The sequence below is a fragment of the Rhipicephalus microplus genome, chromosome 5 (genome assembly GCF_043290135.1).
Source record: "Rhipicephalus microplus isolate Deutch F79 chromosome 5, USDA_Rmic, whole genome shotgun sequence".
Lineage (NCBI taxonomy): Eukaryota > Metazoa > Arthropoda > Arachnida > Ixodida > Ixodidae > Rhipicephalus > Rhipicephalus microplus.
In genome coordinates, this window is record NC_134704.1 from 196242054 (window position 1) to 196261094 (window position 19041).

General features: G+C 44.5%; 2 non-coding genes across 2 annotated transcripts; both read right to left on the bottom strand.

The window, feature by feature from the left end:
• Nucleotides 1-122: 122 nt before the first annotated feature.
• On the bottom strand, nucleotides 123-194 carry TRNAR-CCU (transfer RNA arginine (anticodon CCU)). The gene has a single exon. It is a non-coding gene; the product is annotated as a tRNA-Arg (tRNA).
• An 8391-nt stretch (nucleotides 195-8585) lies between these two features.
• Nucleotides 8586-8657, bottom strand: TRNAR-CCU (transfer RNA arginine (anticodon CCU)). The gene has a single exon. It is a non-coding gene; the product is annotated as a tRNA-Arg (tRNA).
• Between the last annotated feature and the right edge of the window lie 10384 nt (nucleotides 8658-19041).

Consider the following 19041-nt stretch of genomic DNA (forward strand, 5'->3'; position numbering starts at 1 on the left):
TTTTCTGTGTTTTACACAATAATAATGCGATCCATCCGACAATAATGCCAAGGAAAGTATAGGGGAAGACAGAAGACCGAATGGTAATGTAAATGTTAAGAAAAGTTGGTGAAAAGTTAACTTGCCGTGGGCAGGATCCGAACCTGCGACCTTCGAATGAGGCGTTCGATGCTCTACCACTGAGCTACCACGACAGCTATCCCTCCCCATCTTTATTGCGTTTATGTGTGAATTAAACGTGGGAGTGTCAGTCAGCGCCACCAGTAGCCATGGCGGCTAGTGTAGCACACTCTTTTGAGCCTATTTGGCGTCACGTAGCACGTGAACTAATTTCGAGTTGTCAGCTGACCAAGAGTCCCTCGTATACAACCTAAAGGCGCTAAGTCTGACAGTACGAGACCCACGTTAATGAATAAGGAATAAAGTGTATTCTTAAGGGCTCGTTTTTTCTTTGTTTTACACAATATAACAAGATCTAACAGACAATATGCCAAGGAAAGTATAGGGGAAGACATTAGACCGAATCGTAATGTAAATATGAGGAAAAGTGGGTGAAAAGATAACTTGCCGTAAGCAGGATCCGAACCTGCGACTTTCGAATGACGCGTTCAATGCTCTACCACTGAGCTACCACGATAGCCCTCACCCAGCCACTTTATTGGGTTCATATGTGAATTAAACGTGGGAGTTTCAGTCAGCGCCACCAGTAGCCATGGTGACAAGTGTAGCACACTCTTTTGAGCCTATTTGACGTCACGTAGCACGTGAACTTATTACGAGTTGTCAGCTGACCAATAGTCCCTCGTATACAACCTAAAGGCGCTAAGTATGCCAGTACGAGACCCTGGTTAATGAATTGAGGAAAGAAGTGTGTACTTAAGGGGCTCGTTTTTTCTGTGTTTTAAACAATATAACGAGATTTAACAGACAATAATGCCAAGGAAAGTATAGGGGAAGACATTAGACCGAATCGTAATGTAAATACGAAGAAAAGTGGGTGAAAAGATAACTTGCCATGAGCAGGATCCGAACCTGCGTTCTTCGAAGGACGTGTTCAATGCTCTACCGCTGAGCTACTACGACAGCGGTCCCCCCAGCCACTTTATTGGGTTTATATGTGAATTAAAAGTTGGAGTTTCAGTCAGCGCCACCAGTAGCCATGGTGGCGAATGTAGCACACTCTTTTGAGCCTATTTGGCGTCACGTAGCACGTAAACTTATTACGAGTTGTCAGCTGACCAATAGTCCCTCGTATACAACCTAAAGGCGCTAAGTATGCCAGTACGAGACCCTGGTTAATGAATTAAGGAAAGAAGTGTATACTTAAGGGCTCGTTTTTTCTGTGTTTTAAACAATATAACGAGATTTAACAGACAATAATGCCAAGGAAAGTATAGGGGAAGACATTAGACCGAATCGTAATGTAAATACGAAGAAAAGTGGGTGAAAAGATAACTTGCCGTGAGCAGGATCCGAACCTGCGTTCTTCGAATGACGCGTTCAATGCTCTACCACTGAGCTACCACGACAGCCCTCACCCAGCCACTTTATTAGGTTTATATGTGAATTGAACGTGGGAGTTTCAGTCAGCGCCACCAGTAGCCATAGTGGCAAGTGTAGCACACTCTTTTGAGCCTATTTGGCGTCACGTAGCACGTGAACTTATTACGAGTTGTCAACTGACCAATAGTCCTTCGTATACAACCTAAAGGCGCTAAGTCTGCCAGTACGAGAGCCACGTTAATGAATTAAGGAAAGAAGTGTATACTTAAGGGCTCGTTTTTTCTGTGTTTTACACAATATAACAAGATCTAACAGACAATATGCCAAGGAAAGTATAGGGGAAGACATTAGACCGAATGGTATTGTAAATATGAAGAAAAGTGGGTGAAACGATAACTTGCCGTGGGCAGAATTCGAACCTGCAACCTTCGAATGACGCGTTCGATGCTCTACCACTGAGCTACCACGACAGCTATCCCCCCAGCCACTTTATTGGGTATATATGTGAATTAAACGTTGGAGTTTCAGTCAGCGCCACCAGTCGCCATGGTGGCGAATGTAGCACACTCTTTTGAGCCTATTTGGCGTCACGTAGCACGTAAACTTATTACGAGTTGTCAGCTGACCAATAGTCCCTCGTATACAACCTAAAGGCGCTAAGTCTGCCAGTAAGAGACCCTCGTTAATGAATTCAGGAAAGAAGTGTATACTTAGGGGCTCGTTTTTTCTGTGTTTTACACAATAATAATGCGATCCATCCGACAATAATGCCAAGGAAAGTATAGGGGAAGACATAAGACCGAATGGTAATGTAAATGTTAAGAAAAGTTGGTGAAAAGTTAACTTGCCGTGGGCAGGTCCGAACCTGCGACCTTCGAATGACGCGTTCGATGCTCTACCACTGAGCTACCACGACAGCTATCCCTCCCCATCTTTATTGCGTTTATGTGTGAATTAAACGTGGGAGTGTCAGTCAGCGCCACCAGTAGCCATGGCGGCGAGTGTAGCACACTCTTTTGAGCCTATTTGGCGTCACGTAGCACGTGAACTAATTTCGAGTTGTCAGCTGACCAAGAGTCCTTCGTATACAACCTAAAGGCGCTAAGTCTGACAGTACGAGACCCACGTTAATGAATTAAGGAATAAAGTGTATTCTTAAGGGCTCGTTTTTTCTGTGTTTTACACAATATAACAAGATCTAACAGACAATATGCCAAGGAAAGTATAGGGGAAGACATTAGACCGAATCGTAATGTAAATATGAGGAAAAGTGGGTGAAAAGATAATTTGCCGTAAGCAGGATCCGAACCTGCGACTTTCGAATGACGCGTTCAATGCTCTACCACTGAGCTACCACGATAGCCCTCACCCAGCCACTTTATTGGGTTCATATGTGAATTAAACGTGGGAGTTTCAGTCAGCGCCACCAGTAGCCATGGTGGCAAGTGTAGCACACTCTTTTGAGCCTATTTGGCGTCACGTAGCACGTGAACTTATTACGAGTTGTCAGCTGACCAATAGTCCCTCGTATACAACCTAAAGGCGCTAAGTATGCCAGTACGAGACCCTGGTTAATGAATTAAGGAAAGAAGTGTATACTTAAGGGCTCGTTTTTTCTGTGTTTTAAACAATGTAACGAGATTTAACAAACAATAATGCCAAGGAAAGTATAGGGGAAGACATTAGACCGAATCGTAATGTAAATACGAAGAAAAGTGGGTGAAAAGATAACTTGCCATGAGCAGGATCCGAACCTGCGTTCTTCGAATGACGCGTTCAATGCTCTACCGCTGAGCTACCACGACAGCGGTCCCCCCAGCCACTTTATTGGGTTTATATGTGAATTAAACGTTGGAGTTTCAGTCAGCGCCACCAGTAGCCGTGGTGGCGAATGTAGCACACTCTTTTGAGCCTATTTGGCGTCACGTAGCACGTAAACCTATTACGAGTTGTCAGCTGACCAATAGTCCCTCGTATACAACCTAAAGGCGCTAAGTATGCAAGTACGAGACCCTGGTTAATGAATTAAGGAAAGAAGTGTATACTTAAGGGCTCGTTTTTTCTGTGTTTTAAACAATATAACGAGATTTAACAGACAATAATGCCAAGGAAAGTATAGGGGAAGACATTAGACCGAATGGTAATGTAAATATGAGGAAAAGTGGGTGAAAAGATAACTTGCCGTTGGCAGGATCTGAACCTGCGACCTTCGAATGACGCGTTCGATGCTCTACCACTGAGCTACCACGACAGCTATGCCCCGGCCACTTTATTGGGTTTATATGTGAATTAAACGTGGGAGTGTCAGCCAGCGCCACCAGTAGCCATGGAGGCGAGTGTAGCACACTCTTTTGAGCCTATATGGCGTCACGTAGCACGTAACGTATTACGAGTTGTCAGCTGACCAAAAGTCCCTCGTATAAAACCTAAAGGCGCTAAGTCTGCCAGTACGAGAGCCTCGCTAATGAATTAAGGAAATAAGTGTATACTTAAGGGCACTTTTTTTCTGTGTTTTACACAATATTAATGATATCTAACAGACAATATTGCCAAGCAAAATGTAGCGGAAGACATTAGACCGAATTGTAATGTAAATATGAAGGAAAATGGGTGAAAAGATAACTTGCCGTGGACAGGATCCAAACCTGCGACCTTCGAATGACGCGTTCGATGCTCTACCGCTGAACTACCGCAATAGCTATCCGCCCCCCTCACTTTGTTGGGTTTATATGTGAACTAAACATGGGAGTGTCAGTCAGCGCCACCAGTAGCCATGGCGGCGAGTGTAGCACACTCTTTTGAGCCTATTTGGCGTCACGCAGCACGTGAACTTTTTAGGAGTTGGCAGCTGACCAATGGTCCCTCGTATACAACCTAAAGGCGCTAAGTTTGCCAGTACGAGACCTTCCTTAATGAATAAGGGAAAGAAGTCTGTACTTAAGGGCTCGTTTTTTCTGTGTTTTAAACAATATAAAGAGATCTAACAGGCAATAATGCCAAGGATAGTATAGGAGAGGACATTAGACCGAATCGTAATGTAAATATTAAGAATAGTGGGTGAAAAGATAACTTGCCGTGGGCGGAATTCGAACCTGCGACCTTCCAATGACGCGTTCGATGCTCTACCACTGAGCTACCATGACAGCTCTCACCCAGCCACTTTATTGGGTGTATATGTCAATTAAACCTGGGAGTTTCAGTCAGCGCCACCAGTAGCTATGGCGGCGAGTGTAGCACACTCTTTTGAGCCTATTGGGCGTCACGCAGCACGTGAACTTATTACCAGTTGGCAGCTGACCAATGGTCCCTCGTATACAACCTAAAGGCGCTAAGTTTGCCAGTACGAGACCTTCCTTAATGAATAAGGGAAAGAAGTCTGTACTTAAGGGCTCGTTTTTTCTGTGTTTTAAACAATATAAAGAGATCTAACAGACAATGATGCCAAGGAAAGTATAGGAGAGGACATTAGACCGAATCGTAATGTAAATATGAAGAAAAGTGGGTTAAAAGATAACTTGCCGTGAGCAGGATTCGAACCTGCCACCTTCCAATGACGCGTTCGATGCTCTACCACTGAGCTACCACGACAGCTCTCACCCAGCCACTTTATTGGGTTTATATGTGAATTAAACGTGGGAGTTTCAGTCAGCGCCACCAGTAGCCATGGGGGCGAGTGTAGCACACTCTTTTGAGCCTAGTTGGCCTCACGTAGGGCGTGAACCCTTTACGAGTTGGCAGCTGACCAATTGTTCCTCGTATACAACCTAAAGGCGCTAAGTCTGCTAGTACGAGACCCTCGTTAATGAATTAAGGAAATAAGTGTCTACTTGAGTGCTTGTTTTTTCTGTGTTTTACACATTATTGATGAGATCTAACAGACAATAATGCCAAGGAAAGTATAGGGGAAGACATTAGACCGAATTATAGTGTGAATAAGAAGAAAAGGGGTGAAAAGATAACTTGCCGTGGGCAGGATCCGAACCTGCGACCTTCGATTGACGCGTTCAATACTCTACCACTGAGCAACCACGACAGCTATCCCCCCAGCCACTTTATTGGGTTTATATGTGAATTAAACGTTGGAGTTTCAGTAAGCGCCACCAGTAGCCATGGTGGCGAGTGTAGCACACTCTTTTGAGCCTATTTGGCGTCACGTAGCACGTAAACTTATTACGAGTTGTCAGCTGACCAATAGTCCCTCGTATACAACCTAAAGGCGCTAAGTCTGCCAGTACGAGACCCTGGTTAATGAATTAAGGAAAGAAGTGTATACTTAAGGGCTCGTTTTTTCTGTGTTTTAAACAATATAACGAGATTTAACAGACAATAATGCCAAGGAAAGTATAGGGGAAGACATTAGACCGAATGGTAATGTAAATATGAGGAAAAGTGGGTGAAAAGATAACTTGCCGTTGGCAGGATCTGAACCTGCGACCTTCGAATGACGCGTTCGATGCTCTACCACTGAGCTACCACGACAGCTATGCCCCGGCCACTTTATTGGGTTTATATGTGAATTAAACGTGGGAGTGTCAGCCAGCGCCACCAGTAGCCATGGAGGCGAGTGTAGCACACTCTTTTGAGCCTATTTGGCGTCACGTAGCACGTGAACCTATTACGAGTTGTCAGCTGACCAATAGTCCCTCGAATACAACCTAACGGCGCTAAGTCTGCCAGTACGAGACCCACGTTATTGAATTAAGGAAAGAAGTGTATACTTAAGGGCTCGTTTTTTCTTTGTTTTACACAATAATAATGAGATCCAACAGACAATAATGCCAAGGAAAGTATAGGGGAAGACATTAAACCGAATGGTAATGTAAATATGAAGAAAAGTGGGTGAAAAGATAACTTGCCCTGGGCAGGATCCGAACCTGCAACCTTCGAATAACGCGTTCGATGCTCTACCACTGAGCTACCACGGCAGCTATCCCCCGGCCAGTTTATTGGGTTTATATGTGAAATAAACGTGGGAGTGTCAGTCAGCGCCACCAGTAGCCATGGCGGCGAGTGTAGCACACTCTTTTGAGCCTATATGGCGTCACGTAGCACGTAACGTATTACGAGTTGTCAGCTGACCAATAGTCCCTCGTATAAAACCTAAAGGCGCTAAGTCTGCCAGTACGAGACCCTCGCTAATGAATTAAGGAAATAAGTGTATACTTAAGGGCACTTTTTTTCTGTGTTTTACACAATATTAATGATATCTAACAGACAATATTGCCAAGCAAAGTGTAGCGGAAGACATTAGACCGAATTGTAATGTAAATATGAAGGAAAATGGGTGAAAAGATAACTTGCCGTGGACAGGATCCAAACCTGCGACCTTCGAATGACGCGTTCGATGCTCTACCGCTGAACTACCGCAATAGCTATCCGCCCCCCTCACTTTGTTGGGTTTATATGTGAAATAAACATGGGAGTGTCAGTCAGCGCCACCAGTAGCCATGGCGGCGAGTGTAGCACACTCTTTTGAGCCTATTTGGCGTCACGCAGCACGTGAACTTTTTAGGAGTTGGCCGCTGACCAATGGTCCCTCGTATACAACCTAAAGGCGCTAAGTCTGCCAGTGCGAGACCTTCCTTAATGAATTAAGGAAAGAAGTGTATACTTAAGGGCTCGTTTTTTCTGTGTTTTAAACAATATAACGAGATCTAACAGGCAATAATGCCAAGGATAGTATAGGAGAGGAAATTAGACCGAATCGTAATGTAAATATTAAGAAAAGTGGGTGAAAAGATAACTTGCCGTGAGCAGAATTCGAACTTGCGACCTTCCAATGACGCGTTCGATGCTCTACCACTGAGCTACCATGACAGCTCTCACCCAGCCACTTTATTGGGTGTATATGTCAATTAAACCTGGGAGTTTCAGTCAGCGCCACCAGTAGCTATGGCGGCGAGTGTAGCACACTCTTTTGAGCCTATTGGGCGTCACGCAGCACGTGAACTTATTACGAGTTGGCAGCTGACCAATGGTCCCTCGTATACAACCTAAAGGCGCTAAGTTTGCCAGTACGAGACCTTCCTTAATGAATAAGGGAAAGAAGTGTGTACTTAAGGGCTCGTTTTTTCTGTGTTTTAAACAATATAAAGAGATCTAACAGACAATGATGCCGAGGAAAGTATAGGAGAGGACATTAGACCGAATCGTAATGTAAATATGAAGAAAAGTGGGTTAAAAGATAACTTGCCGTGAGCAGGATTCGAACCTGCGACCTTCCAATGACGCGTTCGATGCTCTACCACTGAGCTACCACGACAGCTCTCACCCAGCCACTTTATTAGGTTTATATGTGAAATAAACGTGGGAGTTTCAGTCAGCGCCACCAGTAGCCATGGGGGCGAGTGTAGCACACTCTTTTGAGCCTAGTTGGCCTCACGTAGCGCGTGAACCCTTTACGAGTTGGCAGCTGACCAATAGTTCCTCGTATACAACCTAAAGGCGCTAAGTCTGCTAGTACGAGACCCTCGTTATTGAATTAAGGAAATAAGTGTATACTTGAGTGCTTGTTTTTTCTGTGTTTTACACATTATTGATGAGATCTAACAGACAATAATGCCAAGGAAAGTATAGGGGAAGACATTAGACCGAATTATAGTGTGAATAAGAAGAAAAGGGGTGAAAAGATAACTTGCCGTTGGCAGGATCCGAACCTGCGACCTTCGAATGACGCGTTCAATGCTCTACCGCTGAGCTACCACGACAGCTATCCCCCCAGCCACTTTATTGGGTTTATATGTGAATTAAACGTTAGAGTTTCAGTCAGCGCCACCAGTCGCCATGGTGGCGAATGTAGCACACTCTTTTGAGCTTATTTGGCGTCACGTAGCACGTAAACTTATTACGAGTTGTCAGCTGACCAATAGTCCCTCGTATACAACCTAAAGGCGCTAAGTCTGCCAGTACGAGACCCTCGTTAATGAATTCCGGAAAGAAGTGTATACTTAGGGGCTCGTTTTTTCTGTGTTTTACACAATAATAATGCGATCCATCCGACAATAATGCCAAGGAAAGTATAGGGGAAGACAGAAGACCGAATGGTAATGTAAATGTTAAGAAAAGTTGGTGAAAAGTTAACTTGCCGTGGGCAGGATCCGAACCTGCGACCTTCGAATGAGGCGTTCGATGCTCTACCACTGAGCTACCACGACAGCTATCCCTCCCCATCTTTATTGCGTTTATGTGTGAATTAAACGTGGGAGTGTCAGTCAGCGCCACCAGTAGCCATGGCGGCTAGTGTAGCACACTCTTTTGAGCCTATTTGGCGTCACGTAGCACGTGAACTAATTTCGAGTTGTCAGCTGACCAAGAGTCCCTCGTATACAACCTAAAGGCGCTAAGTCTGACAGTACGAGACCCACGTTAATGAATAAGGAATAAAGTGTATTCTTAAGGGCTCGTTTTTTCTTTGTTTTACACAATATAACAAGATCTAACAGACAATATGCCAAGGAAAGTATAGGGGAAGACATTAGACCGAATCGTAATGTAAATATGAGGAAAAGTGGGTGAAAAGATAACTTGCCGTAAGCAGGATCCGAACCTGCGACTTTCGAATGACGCGTTCAATGCTCTACCACTGAGCTACCACGATAGCCCTCACCCAGCCACTTTATTGGGTTCATATGTGAATTAAACGTGGGAGTTTCAGTCAGCGCCACCAGTAGCCATGGTGACAAGTGTAGCACACTCTTTTGAGCCTATTTGACGTCACGTAGCACGTGAACTTATTACGAGTTGTCAGCTGACCAATAGTCCCTCGTATACAACCTAAAGGCGCTAAGTATGCCAGTACGAGACCCTGGTTAATGAATTGAGGAAAGAAGTGTGTACTTAAGGGGCTCGTTTTTTCTGTGTTTTAAACAATATAACGAGATTTAACAGACAATAATGCCAAGGAAAGTATAGGGGAAGACATTAGACCGAATCGTAATGTAAATACGAAGAAAAGTGGGTGAAAAGATAACTTGCCATGAGCAGGATCCGAACCTGCGTTCTTCGAAGGACGTGTTCAATGCTCTACCGCTGAGCTACTACGACAGCGGTCCCCCCAGCCACTTTATTGGGTTTATATGTGAATTAAAAGTTGGAGTTTCAGTCAGCGCCACCAGTAGCCATGGTGGCGAATGTAGCACACTCTTTTGAGCCTATTTGGCGTCACGTAGCACGTAAACTTATTACGAGTTGTCAGCTGACCAATAGTCCCTCGTATACAACCTAAAGGCGCTAAGTATGCCAGTACGAGACCCTGGTTAATGAATTAAGGAAAGAAGTGTATACTTAAGGGCTCGTTTTTTCTGTGTTTTAAACAATATAACGAGATTTAACAGACAATAATGCCAAGGAAAGTATAGGGGAAGACATTAGACCGAATCGTAATGTAAATACGAAGAAAAGTGGGTGAAAAGATAACTTGCCGTGAGCAGGATCCGAACCTGCGTTCTTCGAATGACGCGTTCAATGCTCTACCACTGAGCTACCACGACAGCCCTCACCCAGCCACTTTATTAGGTTTATATGTGAATTGAACGTGGGAGTTTCAGTCAGCGCCACCAGTAGCCATAGTGGCAAGTGTAGCACACTCTTTTGAGCCTATTTGGCGTCACGTAGCACGTGAACTTATTACGAGTTGTCAACTGACCAATAGTCCTTCGTATACAACCTAAAGGCGCTAAGTCTGCCAGTACGAGAGCCACGTTAATGAATTAAGGAAAGAAGTGTATACTTAAGGGCTCGTTTTTTCTGTGTTTTACACAATATAACAAGATCTAACAGACAATATGCCAAGGAAAGTATAGGGGAAGACATTAGACCGAATGGTATTGTAAATATGAAGAAAAGTGGGTGAAACGATAACTTGCCGTGGGCAGAATTCGAACCTGCAACCTTCGAATGACGCGTTCGATGCTCTACCACTGAGCTACCACGACAGCTATCCCCCCAGCCACTTTATTGGGTATATATGTGAATTAAACGTTGGAGTTTCAGTCAGCGCCACCAGTCGCCATGGTGGCGAATGTAGCACACTCTTTTGAGCCTATTTGGCGTCACGTAGCACGTAAACTTATTACGAGTTGTCAGCTGACCAATAGTCCCTCGTATACAACCTAAAGGCGCTAAGTCTGCCAGTAAGAGACCCTCGTTAATGAATTCAGGAAAGAAGTGTATACTTAGGGGCTCGTTTTTTCTGTGTTTTACACAATAATAATGCGATCCATCCGACAATAATGCCAAGGAAAGTATAGGGGAAGACATAAGACCGAATGGTAATGTAAATGTTAAGAAAAGTTGGTGAAAAGTTAACTTGCCGTGGGCAGGTCCGAACCTGCGACCTTCGAATGACGCGTTCGATGCTCTACCACTGAGCTACCACGACAGCTATCCCTCCCCATCTTTATTGCGTTTATGTGTGAATTAAACGTGGGAGTGTCAGTCAGCGCCACCAGTAGCCATGGCGGCGAGTGTAGCACACTCTTTTGAGCCTATTTGGCGTCACGTAGCACGTGAACTAATTTCGAGTTGTCAGCTGACCAAGAGTCCTTCGTATACAACCTAAAGGCGCTAAGTCTGACAGTACGAGACCCACGTTAATGAATTAAGGAATAAAGTGTATTCTTAAGGGCTCGTTTTTTCTGTGTTTTACACAATATAACAAGATCTAACAGACAATATGCCAAGGAAAGTATAGGGGAAGACATTAGACCGAATCGTAATGTAAATATGAGGAAAAGTGGGTGAAAAGATAATTTGCCGTAAGCAGGATCCGAACCTGCGACTTTCGAATGACGCGTTCAATGCTCTACCACTGAGCTACCACGATAGCCCTCACCCAGCCACTTTATTGGGTTCATATGTGAATTAAACGTGGGAGTTTCAGTCAGCGCCACCAGTAGCCATGGTGGCAAGTGTAGCACACTCTTTTGAGCCTATTTGGCGTCACGTAGCACGTGAACTTATTACGAGTTGTCAGCTGACCAATAGTCCCTCGTATACAACCTAAAGGCGCTAAGTATGCCAGTACGAGACCCTGGTTAATGAATTAAGGAAAGAAGTGTATACTTAAGGGCTCGTTTTTTCTGTGTTTTAAACAATGTAACGAGATTTAACAAACAATAATGCCAAGGAAAGTATAGGGGAAGACATTAGACCGAATCGTAATGTAAATACGAAGAAAAGTGGGTGAAAAGATAACTTGCCATGAGCAGGATCCGAACCTGCGTTCTTCGAATGACGCGTTCAATGCTCTACCGCTGAGCTACCACGACAGCGGTCCCCCCAGCCACTTTATTGGGTTTGTATGTGAATTAAACGTTGGAGTTTCAGTCAGCGCCACCAGTAGCCGTGGCGGCGAGTGTAGCACACTCTTTTGAGCCTATTTGGCGTCACGTAGCACGTAAACCTATTACGAGTTGTCAGCTGACCAATAGTCCCTCGTATACAACCTAAAGGCGCTAAGTATGCAAGTACGAGACCCTGGTTAATGAATTAAGGAAAGAAGTGTATACTTAAGGGCTCGTTTTTTCTGTGTTTTAAACAATATAACGAGATTTAACAGACAATAATGCCAAGGAAAGTATAGGGGAAGACATTAGACCGAATGGTAATGTAAATATGAGGAAAAGTGGGTGAAAAGATAACTTGCCGTTGGCAGGATCTGAACCTGCGACCTTCGAATGACGCGTTCGATGCTCTACCACTGAGCTACCACGACAGCTATGCCCCGGCCACTTTATTGGGTTTATATGTGAATTAAACGTGGGAGTGTCAGTCAGCGCCACCAGTAGCCATGGGGGCGAGTGTAGCACACTCTTTTGAGCCTAGTTGGCCTCACGTAGCGCGTGAACCCTTTACGAGTTGGCAGCTGACCAATAGTTCCTCGTATACAACCTAAAGGCGCTAAGTCTGCTAGTACGAGACCCTCGTTAATGAATTAAGGAAAGAAGTGTATACTTAGGGGCTCGTTTTTTCCGTGTTTTACACAATAATAATGCGATCCATCCGACAATAATGCCAAGGAAAGTATAGGGGAAGACATAAGACGGAATGGTAATGTAAATGTTAAGAAAAGTTGGTGAAAAGTTAACTTGCCGTGGGCAGGATCTGAACCTGCGACCTTCGAATGACGCGTTCGATGCTCTACCACTGAGCTACCACGACAGCTATCCCTCCCCCACTTTATTGGGTCTATATGTGAATTAAACGTGGGAGTGTCAGTCAGCGCCACCAGTAGCCATGGCGGCGAGTGTAGCACACTCTTTTGAGCCTATTTGGCGTCACGTAGCACGTGAACTTATTACGAGTTGTCGGCTGACCAATAGTCCCTCGTATACAACCTAAAGGCGCTAAGTCTGCCAGTACGAGACCCTCGCTAATGAATTAAGGAAAGAAGTGTACACTTGAGGGCTCGTTTTTTCTGTGTTTTACACAAAATAATGATATCTAACAGACAATGATGCCAAGGAAAGTATAGAAGAGGACATTAGACCGAATCGTAATGTAAATATGAAGAAAAGTGGGTTAAAAGATAACTTGCCGTGAGCAGGATTCGAACCTGCGACCTTCCAATGACGCGTTCGATGCTCTACCACTGAGCTACCACGACAGCTCTCACCCAGCCACTTTATTGGATTCATATGTGAATTAAACGTGGGAGTTTCAGTCAGCGCCACCAGTAGCCATGGCGGCGAGTGTAGCACACTCTTTTGAGCCTATTTGGCCTCACGTAGCGCGTGAACCCTTTACGAGTTGGCAGCTGACCAATAGTTCCTCGTATACAACCTAAAGGCGCTAAGTCTGCCAGTACGAGACCCTCGTTAATGAATTAAGGAAATAAGTGTACACCTAAGGGCTTGTTTTTTCTGTGTTTTAAACAATATAACGAGATATATTAGAAAATAATGCCAAGGAAAGTATAGAGGAAGACATTAAACCGAATCGTAATGTAAATACGAAGAAAAGTGGGTGAAAAGATAACTTGCCGTGAGCAGGATCCGAACCTGCGTTCTTCGAATGACGCGTTCAATGCTCTACCACTGAGCTACCACGACAGCCCTCACCCAGCCACTTTATTGGGTTTATATGTGAATTAAACGTGGGAGTTTCAGTTAGCGCCACCAGTAGCCATGGTGGCGAGTGTAGCACACCCTTTTGAGCCTATTTGGCGTCACGTAGCACGTGAACTTATTACGAGTTGTCAGCTAACCAATAGTCCCTCGTATACAACCTAAAGGCGCTAAGTCTGCCAGTACAAGACCCTCGTTAATGAATTCAGGAAAGAAGTGTATACATAAGGGCTCGTTTTTTCTGTGTTTTACACAATAATAATGCGATCCATCAGACAATAATGCCATGGAAACTATAGGGGAAGACATAAGACCGAATGGTAATGTAAATGTGAAGAAAAGTTGGTGAAAAGATAACTTGCCGTGGGCAGGATCCGAACCTGCGACCTTCGAATGACGCGTTCGATGCTCTACCACTGAGCTACCACGACAGCTATCCCTCCCCCAATTTATTGGGTTTATATGTGAATTAAACGGTGGAGTTTCAGTCAGCGCCACCAGTAGCCATGGTGGCGAGTGTAGCACACTCTTTTGAGCCTATTTGGCGTCACGTAGCACGTAAACTTATTACGAGTTGTCAGCTGACCAATAGTCCCTCGTATACAACCTAAAGGCGCTAAGTCTGCCAGTACGAGACCCTGGATAATGAATTAAGGAAAGAAGTGTATACTTAAGGGCTCGTTTTTTCAGTGTTTTAAACAATATAACGAGATTTAACAGACAATAATGCCAAGGAAAGTATAGGGGAAGACATTAGACCGAATTGTATTGCAAATATGAAGGAAAATGTGTGAAAAGATAACTTGCCGTGGGCAGGATCCGAACCTGCGACCTTCGAATGACGCGTTCAATGCTCTACCGCTGAGCTACCACGACAGCTATCCCCCCAGCCACTTTATTGGGTTTATATGTGAATTAAACGTTGGAGTTTCAGTCAGCGCCACCAGTAGCCATGGTGGCGAGTGTAGCACACTCTTTTGAGCCTATTTGGCGTCACGTAGCACGTAAACTTATTACGAGTTGTCAGCTGACCAATAGTCCCTCGTATACAACCTAAAGGCGCTAAGTCTGCCAGTACGAGACCCTGGTTAATGAATTAAGGAAAGAAGTGTATACTTAAGGGCTCGTTTTTTCTGTGTTTTAAACAATATAACGAGATTTAACAGACAATAATGCCAAGGAAAGTATAGGGGAAGACATTATACCGAATCGTAATGTAAATACGAAGAAAAGTGGGTGAAAAGATAACTTGCCGTGAGCAGGATCCGAACCTGCGTTCTTTGAATGACGCGTTCAATGCTCTACCACTGAGCTACCACGACAGCCCTCACCCAGCCACTTTATTGGGTTTATATGTGAATTAAACGTGGGAGTTTCAGTTAGCGCCACCAGTAGCCATGGCGGCGAGTGTAGCACACTCTTTTGAGCCTATTTGGCCTCACGTAGCGCGTGAACCCTTTACGAGTTGTCAGCTGACCAGTAGTCCCTCGTATACAACCTAAAGGCGCTAAGTCTGCCAGTACGAGACCCTCGTTAATGAATTCAGGAAAGAAGTGTATACTTAAGGGCTCGTTTTTTCTGTGTTTTACACAATAATAATGCGATCCATCCGACAATAATGCCAAGGAAAGTATAGGGGAAGACATAAGACCGAATGGTATTGTAAATGTTAAGAAAAGTTGGTGAAAAGTTAACTTGCCGTGGGCAGGATCCGAACCTGCGACCTTCGAATGACGCGTTCGATGCTCCACCACTGAGCTACCACGACAGCTATCCTTCCCCATCTTTATTGGGTTTATATGTGAATTAAACGTGGGAGTGTCAGTCAGCGCCACCAGTAGCCATGGCGGCGAGTGTAGCACACTCTTTTGAGCCTATTTGGCGTCACGTAGCATGTGAACTTATTTCGAGTTGTCAGCTGACCAAGAGTCCCTCGTATACAACCTAAAGGCGCTAAGTCTGCCAGTACGAGACCCTCGTTAATGAATTAAGGAAAGAAGTGTATACTAAAGGGCTCGTTTTTTCTGTGTTTTACACAATATTAATGAGATCCAACAGACAATATTGCCAAGGAAAGTATAGGGGAAGACATTAGACCGAATGTTAATGTAAATATGAAGAAAAGTGGGTGAAAAGATAACTTGCCGTGGGCAGGATCCGAACCTGCAACCTTCGAATGACGCGTTCGATGCTCTACCACTGAGCTACCACGACAGCTATCCCCCGGCCACTTTACTGGGTTTATATGTGAATTAAACGTTGGAGTTTCAGTCAGTGCCACCAGTAGCCATGGCGGCGAGTGTAGCACACTCTTTTGAGCCTATTTGGCGTCACGTAGCACGTGAACTTATTACGAGTTGTCGGCTGACCAATAGTCCCTCGTATACAACCTAAAGGCGCTAAGTCTGCCAGTACGAGACGCTCGCTAATGAATTAAGGAAAGAAGTGTACACTTGAGGGCTCGTTTTTTCTGTGTTTTACACAAAATAATGATATCTAACAGACAATGATGCCAAGGAAAGTATAGAAGAGGACATTAGACCGAATCGTAATGTAAATATGAAGAAAAGTGGGTTAAAAGATAACTTGCCGTGAGCAGGATTCGAACCTGCGACCTTCCAATGACGCGTTCGATGCTCTACCACTGAGCTACCACGACAGCTCTCACCCAGCCACTTTATTGGATTCATATGTGAATTAAACGTGGGAGTTTCAGTCAGCGCCACCAGTAGCCATGGCGGCGAGTGTAGCACACTCTTTTGAGCCTATTTGGCCTCACGTAGCGCGTGAACCCTTTACGAGTTGGCAGCTGACCAATAGTTCCTCGTATACAACCTAAAGGCGCTAAGTCTGCCAGTACGAGACCCTCGTTAATGAATTAAGGAAATAAGTGTACACCTAAGGGCTTGTTTTTTCTGTGTTTTAAACAATATAACGAGATATATTAGAAAATAATGCCAAGGAAAGTATAGAGGAAGACATTAAACCGAATCGTAATGTAAATATGAAGAAAAGTGGGCGAAAAGATAACTTGCCATGGGCAGGATCCGAACCTGCGACCTTCGAATGACGTTTTCAATGCTCTACCACTGAGCTACCACGACAGCCCTCACCCAGCCACTTTATTGGGTTTATATGTGAATTAAACGTGGGAGTTTCAGTTAGCGCCACCAGTAGCCATGGTGGCGAGTGTAGCACACTCTTTTGAGCCTATTTGGCGTCACGTACCACGTGAACTTATTACGAGTTGTCAGCTGACCAGTAGTCCCTCGTATACAACCTAAAGGCGCTAAGTCTGCCAGTACGAGACCCTCGTTAATGAATTCAGGAAAGAAGTGTATACTTAAGGGCTCGTTTTTTCTGTGTTTTACACAATAATAATGCGATCCATCCGACAATAATGCCAAGGAAAGTATAGGGGAAGACATAAGACCGAATGGTAATGTAAATGTTAAGAAAAGTTGGTGAAAAGTTAACTTGCCGTGGGCAGGATCCGAACCTGCGACCTTCGAATGACGCGTTCGATGCTCCACCACTGAGCTACCACGACAGCTATCCTTCCCCATCTTTATTGGGTTTATATGTGAATTAAACGTGGGAGTGTCAGTCAGCACCACCAGTAGCCATGGCGGCGAGTGTAGCACACTCTTTTGAGCCTATTTGGCGTCACGTAGCATGTGAACTTATTTCGAGTTGTCAGCTGACCAAGAGTCCCTCGTATACAACCTAAAGGCGCTAAGTCTGCCAGTACGAGACCCTCGTTAATGAATTAAGGAAAGAAGTGTATACTAAAGGGCTCGTTTTTTCTGTGTTTTACACAATATTAATGAGATCCAACAGACAATATTGCCAAGGAAAGTATAGGGGAAGACATTAGACCGAATGTTAATGTAAATATGAAGAAAAGTGGGTGAAAAGATAACTTGCCGTGGGCAGGATCCGAACCTGCAACCTTCGAATGACGCGTTCGATGCTCTACCACTGAGCTACCACGACAGCTATCCCCCGGCCACTTTACTGGGTTTATATGTGAATTAAACGTTGGAGTTTCAGTCAGTGCCACCAGTAGCCATGGCTGCGAGTGTAGCACACTCTTTTGAGCCTATTTGGCGTCACGTAGCACGTGAACTTATTACGAGTTGTCGGCTGACCAATAGTCCCTCGTATACAACCTAAAGGCGCTAAGTCTGCCAGTACGAGACGCTCGCTAATGAATTAAGGAAAGAAGTGTACACTTGAGGGCTCGTTTTTTCTGTGTTTTACACAAAATAATGATATCTAACAGACAATGATGCCAAGGAAAGTATAGAAGAGGACATTAGACCGAATCGTAATGTAAATATGAAGAAAAGTGGGTTAAAAGATAACTTGCCGTGAGCAGGATTCGAACCTGCGACCTTCCAATGACGCGTTCGATGCTCTACCACTGAGCTACCACGACAGCTCTCACCCAGCCACTTTATTGGATTCATATGTGAATTAAACGTGGGAGTTTCAGTCAGCGCCACCAGTAGCCATGGCGGCGAGTGTAGCACACTCTTTTGAGCCTATTTGGCCTCACGTAGCGCGTGAACCCTTTACGAGTTGGCAGCTGACCAATAGTTCCTCGTATACAACCTAAAGGCGCTAAGTCTGCCAGTACGAGACCCTCGTTAATGAATTAAGGAAATAAGTGTACACCTAAGGGCTTGTTTTTTCTGTGTTTTAAACAATATAACGAGATATATTAGAAAATAATGCCAAGGAAAGTATAGAGGAAGACATTACACCGAATCGTAATGTAAATATGAAGAAAAGTGGGCGAAAAGATAACTTGCCATGGGCAGGATCCGAACCTGCGACCTTCGAATGACGTGTTCAATGCTCTACCACTGAGCTACCACGACAGCCCTCACCCAGCCACTTTATTTTGTTTATATGTGAATTAAACGTTGGAGTTTCAGTCAGTGCCACCAGTAGCCATGGTGGCGAGTGTAGCACACTCTTTTGAGCCTATTTGGCGTCACGTAGCACGTGAACTTATTACGAGTTGTCAGCTGACCAATAGTCCCTCGTATACAACCTAAAGGCGCTAAGTCTGCCAGTACGAGACCCTGGTTAATGAATTAAGGAAAGAAGTGTATACTTAAGGGCTCGTTTTTTCTGTGTTTTAAACAATATAACGAGATTTAACAGACAATAATGCCAAGGAAAGTATAGGGGAATACATTAGACCGAATCGTATTGTAAATACGAAGAAAAGTGGGTGAAAAGATAACTTGCCGTGAGCGGGATTCGAACCTGCGTTCTTCGAATGACGCGTTCAATGCTCTACCACTGAGCTACCACGACAGCCCACACCCAGCCACTTTATTGGGTTTATATGTGAATTAAACGTGGGAGTTTCAGTTAGCGCCACCAGTAGCCATGGTGGCGAGTGTAGCACACCCTTTTGAGCCTATTTGGCGTCACGTAGCACGTGAACTTATTACGA